We start from the raw sequence: 6,793 nt of genomic DNA, 5'->3' as shown, positions 1-6,793 counted from the left end.
CTTATTAACCCAGAAACACAAACATTCAAGCATACATATAACCATATAAACAGAAATCAACATAGAAAAGTATGTAAAACTCTTTTAAAATGGCATGGTTTTGTTATTCTGAAATGGGCTGATTTTTCAATACTATTTTATCTTTAATTGCTATTGAGAAGGAAGGTCACTTGTTGAATCCCTATCTTATTCGTAAAACTCTGAGGAGATACAGAAAACAATTTATTTCCCGTGATTTACACACATTGCCATCCAAAGCATTGAAACACACTCTACATAGTCTGAAATATAAAACAAAAACCAAAAAACGTGGACCTGAATTCACCTGGTTGTTAGAAATGTGCTCTGAACTCATCTCTGTCTTTGTAACAGAACCCACTTAAAACCTTCGTTGAAGGTTCTCTAGCTGAACCGATGCTACTGGAATCCTGGAATCCCACTAGCTCATACAAAGACTTTAATCAGGGAAATCAAGAACAAGAGGCATCTGACCACAGCATGGAAGTGATTGAAAATGTTTTCATTTTGCTGTGCAATTCAACTTTATGTCCTAAAGTTCATCCCTTAAATAATTAGGATGAATGTTGTGCAATAGTAAGAGCTTTGTGTTCATAATTCACTTCATAGCTGGATATGGATACTTTCAGGTTTGGGGAGATTGGAAAGTTTTTCTTTTTTTTTAATCCAAAAGCATCTTTCTTGAAATTGTTGTTCAAAAGAGGATACCAGAGACATTAAAAACAATGCAGTATATTGCCATTTCTCTGGGTTGCCCATCAGAATTTGATAGTATGACCCTATTGCTGAAGACACCAAACATGGCGGGTGGTGGTGGCGCACGCCTTTAATCCCAGCACTCGAGAGGCAGAGGCAGGTGGATCTCTATGGTGATATTTTATTTGTACTGAAATGTGATTTTAATTTTATGTTAATAAATAAAGTTGTCCTGGGGTCAGAGCTATTAGAGCCATAGCAAGAGCGTGATGGTTAGAAGAGCTAGGTAGATTTCTGTGTGTTCAGGGATACAGCCAGTATTGGAGACATACGCCTTTAAGACCTGGAGGGCAGTACTTACAGGCAGTGATGAGGCAGTCATGTGGTTGGGTTTACAACCAATGAGAAGGCAGAACAGAAAGACTATTTAAACACAGACAAACAGGAAGTAGCTCTCTCTTCGGGGAAGTTAGGAGCACTGCAGGAGGTAAGATTTTATCTCTGAGCTCTGACCTCTCGGCTTTCTCTTTTACATTGGCTCTGTGTTTCTTATTTTAATAAGATGATTGGTTACATCTACAGATCTCTGTGAGTTAGAGGCCAGCCTGGGCTACCAAGTGAGTTCCAGGAAAGGTGCAAAGCTACACAGAGAAACCCTGTCTTGAAAACCCAAAAAAAAAAAAAAAAGACACCAAACACGTTGATCACAAGAGTTGGAGAAAAAGCTGGTACTGATATGGAAGCTGCTTCCGCCAGCTATCTTTCATAGTACTCAAAGGTGCTATGCAGGCTGCTGAGGGTGAAAGGTTATCAACACTCCCTTAACCAGTTGTGAACCCTATGAGCTGCAGTAATGACTGGCCTGGCAAGATATGCCCAGTCATGGCATGAATATCGTGAGGGTAACAATCCACTTTCTGATTGCATGCAAGGCTCTCTCTACAGCAATAATAAACTCATGCTTAGTACTGTAGATATTTCCCTAAGACTCACACCATTTACAGTTCATAATATCTCTATGAAAGAGATATAATTCTCATATATCAGGTGAGGATATTGAGACCATGAGAATTTAGAAGCTTCTCAAGTAGGTTAAGTTGTCTAGAACTCACTCTGAATCTGTTTTCTCCAGTATTATTGGTATCTTGAAATAAAATGATTATACTTATAAAATATAATTATATATAAATATCTAAAATATTCAAAAAAAGCAAAACAGCCAATCACTAAGTAGGCTAGTGAAAAGAACAAGAAGTTCACAGAAGAAACAGATTGCCAGCAAGTATTTTCAAAAGTGCTCAACATCCCTAGTCATCAGTGAAATTCAAATTAAAACTACTTTGAGATATTGCCTCACCTCAGTCAAAATGGTTGTCATCAAGAAATCTAACAACAAATGCTGGTGAGACCATGGAGAAAGGGAAATGCTTATTTAGTGTAAATGTGTTGCATATATGCAGTGAAATTGTATTCAGCTGTAAAGAAAAATGAAGTAATGAAATTTGCAGGAAATAAATTTTTCTCAGATATTTGAGACTCTGAACAGCCCAGTTTTTCAAATCTTTAAAATAAGTGCTTGAAGTTTTATTTTCTATTTGATTTTATAAAAATATGTGTGTGACAATAGAGCCAACCCTGTTAGTGCTGGTGTGCGTGAGCCAGTCCCAAAATTACGAACATGGGAGAGCTTCCCCCATTACCCATAAGGCTTGTGGCAGCAGGGTCGCCAGAGAGTGACCCCCTCCCTGTCCCATGAGTGCCTGGAACAGGTGGGAGAGCTGGCCAGATGGTCATAAGAGTGGGAAAGTGCTGTGGGACGGTCTGTATGTCAAATTGCTCTGATTGGTCAATAAATAAAACACTGATTGGCCAGTGGCCAGGCAGGAAGTAGGTGGGACAAGGAGAGAGGAGAATTCTGGGAAGCAGAAGGCTGAGGCGGAGAGACACTGCAGCTGCTGCCATGACCAGCAGCATGTGAAGACGCTGGTAAGCCACCAGCCATGTGGCAAGGTATAGATTTATGGAAATGGTTAATTTAAGCTGTAAGAACAGTTAGCAAGAAGCCTGCCACGGCCATACAGTTTGTATGCAATATAAGTCTCTGTGTTTACTTGGTTGGGTCTGAGCGGCTGTGGGACTGGCGGGTGACAAAGATTTGTCCTGACTGTGGGCAAGGCAGGAAAACTAAAGCTACAGGAAAGGTGTCCCTTATGCCCACCAGCTGCAGTCTCGGGAGAGCAGGCCCTCCACCTGGCCAGGGCAGCCCAATGGAGCCAGTCCTGTTAATGCAGGTGTGGATGAGCCAATCCCAAAGTTAGAAACTTGGGAGAGAGCTGTCTTCTGGCTGCATGGGCAGGGGACGGTTCCCCCTCACCCCTACCCCCACCACCCATCAATGCCTGGGGCAGGTGGGAGAGCTGGCCCTGTGGTCATAAAATCTGGAGCGCCGACCCTATTAGTGCAGGTATGGGTGAGCCAGTCACCAAGTTGTGAACACGGGAGAGCTGTCCTCATTTCCCGTCTGGCAGACCAACCCTACAGCTGCCCAGGCCCAGACCCATGGTTATGACTTGGCTTGCCCTGACATCCGCCCCATCTTTGATCTGCTGGAGCACGTGAAGGAACCTGACCCTCAAGACCCAGCTGCAGGGTCTCCACAACACAGGACAACAACAGGATATCCAGGAGGAGCCCCAGTGAAGGCTCAGCATGGATAGTGCAGCAGAAACCAGAGGCCTCAAACCAGACCAATGACTCTTTGTAACGAACACTTGCAAGTAAAGATTATGGATAAAGGAAGTCTATGGCGTAACGTGCTGTGTCACACTGCAGCTTCCATGATGACATTTTTAATTGTTTCCCTTTTAAAACTTTTTTCCTTTATTTCTCTTAAATTTTGTTTTATTGGGGTAGTGGGCGGTACAGGGGCAGAGGGTGGATGCAAAGAAGAAATTAATGGGATCAAGATAAATGATGTAAAAGACACATAGAATAAATAAAAAAATGTGTGAAATTTCTCATGAATTTTTGTATTATTTGATATCATGATTCTAAAAATTAATTAATATAGGAGAATTTGAAATATTTTATAGTAAGGAGCTTTAAAACCAACTTTTAGATACAATTATACATATTTATATTTCTTAGTTTTCAAAGACTTTTGTTTTCTCTGTGCCTTTTTTTGTAAAAAATACTTTATTCATTAAAAAGAAAATATCACCAAAATGCTAGAATCTTTTACTTTGATGAAAACTTAATACCTAATTTCTTCTCATATAATTAATTTTAATTTAATAGAAAAATTCTAGACTGCTACTTTTGAAAGTGATATCAAGTGTGAAATCCAGATGTAGCCATGCCTACTTCCCCCAGCATATGTAGGTGTAGACATAAACAGCCTGATGGCTCAGCTCAGAAGCAAGCTTAGATGTTGATAAGAGATGTCTTGGGGACTCCTGTGCACATTTTCTGTTAACATTCTATCTTAATAGCAATCAGGTAGGAATTTCCTGTGCAGCAAAATTTTACTCCATTTCTTTAACTCTGTCTGTCAAAACACTTTAGTGAGAGTAGAAAGAGATTATGAGCTCTAGGTGGACAGAATGATGCTCGAAGTCACATGTGTTAAAATCATATCAAAGACATAGTTAATCAGACATCTTTGAGATGCATATGAAGGGAGACTTGTTATAATTATATTACAATCTCTGGCAACCAGGTTAGTGAATACCGTAACTGTCATCAAAGAGCCTTCATCCGGTGACTGATGGAAGCAGATACAGAGATCCATGACAAGGCACCAGGCTGAGCTCCAGGAGTCCAATCGATAAGAGAGAGGAGGGATTCTATAAGCAAGGGACATTGAGATCATGATGGGAAAACGTACAGAGACAACCAGCCAAACTAGTGGAAATGCATGAACTGTGGACCAATAGCTGTGGAGCCCCCATGGGACTGGACTAGGCCCTCTGGATACTCAGACAGTTGTTTAGCTTGAACTTATTGGGGAGCCTGAAGGCAGTGGGATCAGGACCCGTCCCTGGTGCATGGGCCAGCTTTTTGTAGCCTGGTGCCTAAGGTGTGACACACCTTGCACAGCCTTGGTGGAGGGAGAAGGGGCTTGGACCTGCCTCAGCAGAATGCACCAGGCTCTGCTGACTCCCCAGGGGAGACCTTGACTTGGAGGAGGTGTGTAGCGGAATTTCTAAACGGTCTTATTAAATAAAAAACATGGAGCCAAATACAGGGGCGAAAACCTTAGAGATCAGGAAAATAGTGAGAGCCACCAACCAACCTTACCTCAACAGCTCTGCAGCTTCCAAAATGCCACAACTTCCTGTCTACCCAGGCTTTTATTGCTTTGCTGTTCTGCTCTCTCATTGGCTCTTAGGCCAGCTACCTCACTTCCTTGTCACTGCCTATCTGTATAGACCTCCAGGTCTCTATGGTTGGTACTGGGATTAAAGGCGTGTGTTATCATGCTTGGCTCTGTTCCCTAGTATGGCCTTGAACACACAGAGACCTTGCCTGCCAAGTGATCGGGATTAAGGGCGTGTGCTACCACTGCCTGACTTTTGTGTTTACTTAAAACGGCTTGCTATTTACTCTGATCTCCAGGGAAACTTTATTTATTAGCATACAAATAAAATATCACCACATTTCAGCACAAATAAATTATCACCACATTTTACCTTTTTTGTCTAATAAAAATTTTAAAAAATGCTGTAACTAATATAAGAAAAACTATATACAATAAGTATAATAACCATATACAATATACAAACAATAAATATATCAACAATGTCTAGTCCATTTGCATTTGACAAATTCAGAGAAAATATTCCATTATCTATTCTATTTTGTTGAGTCCAAAATGTACCTAATTCACTTTCTATTCTAACTTGTATTACCAACAGAAAACTATCTTATGATGTCTTTCAAACTTATATACTTAACACCTCTTAGTGAGTTTCTTTACTGAATTCTTAACAAGGAAAATTGTTACTACAACTATCTAATCTTCAACTCCCTCCAAGATCCAAGAAGGAAATAATATCACCTAGAAAAACAGGAAGTGCAAATAAGCGACTTCCAAAAAAATGTGAGTTGACAGAAATAGCCAGCTGCCTGGACAGTCACCCAAGGTTCCTCTGCATATTGGGGCATCATCTTTGGCCTACAGGCTTAGTGTATCTGACAGACTCATTTGTCAAGTAGGATGTACACAAGGCCAACAGCTCGACCTCACATTTGGTGTGAGTATTCTATGTACCAGAGAAACCTGAATTCTACCAGTGTCCTGTCATAATTTAGGATTTTAAATTCTGGAAATTGCTGATGTTTTTGGAATTTGGCTGCCTATTCTTCTCGGCTTGTGGATGGCTTCATCTCAGTGTCCCATTCTTCTCCACATCCCATTCTTCTTGGCTTGTGGGTAGTTTCATCTTGACATCCCATTCTTCTCCGCATCCCATTTTTCTCAGCTTGTGGGTGGCTTCATCTCCTTTATTAAATGCCAGTCTACCACTGAGAGGTTAAACTCTGTCAATCTAGTTACTCTTTCAAGAATAACTGTTTCAGCTACTGTTCTACTGCATACCAGAAGCCATCAGTCCATTGCCTGTTCAGCTGCCTTTGAAGAAAGGGGCACTGTACCTTTTCCAGATTGCAAAGCCCTTCAGCAATGGTGCCATATTGTCCTGACCTCAGAGGACAGCTGTTGCCAAAACTATAACCACACTTGTCTTGGCAAGGATTAGTAGTCTTTTGTTTTGTGTCCTATTTGTCCATTTTGATTAGCATACTGTCAGCAGTCAATGCAAGGGCACTTTGTTGCCCAGAGGCTAACTTTTGCCACAATGAAAGTTAACTCCATATGCAGTTTCTTCAGTGCCCATATCTTCTCTAAAGTAGATTGGTGCTGCCAGGAGCTGACATGTCTCATAGACATAAAAAAAAAATTCTAAATTGTTAAAACATTTTTAAATGCCATATTCTGTAGATCTCTGAAGGGTTTGAAGAAGACCTGTCTATCTAAAATATATCTCTCCTTGATCTTGAAAACATACCTAATATGATT

Source organism: Peromyscus maniculatus, chromosome 4 (genome assembly GCF_049852395.1).
Source record: "Peromyscus maniculatus bairdii isolate BWxNUB_F1_BW_parent chromosome 4, HU_Pman_BW_mat_3.1, whole genome shotgun sequence".
Classification (NCBI taxonomy): domain Eukaryota; kingdom Metazoa; phylum Chordata; class Mammalia; order Rodentia; family Cricetidae; genus Peromyscus; species Peromyscus maniculatus.
This window is presented reverse-complemented; position numbering follows the sequence as displayed.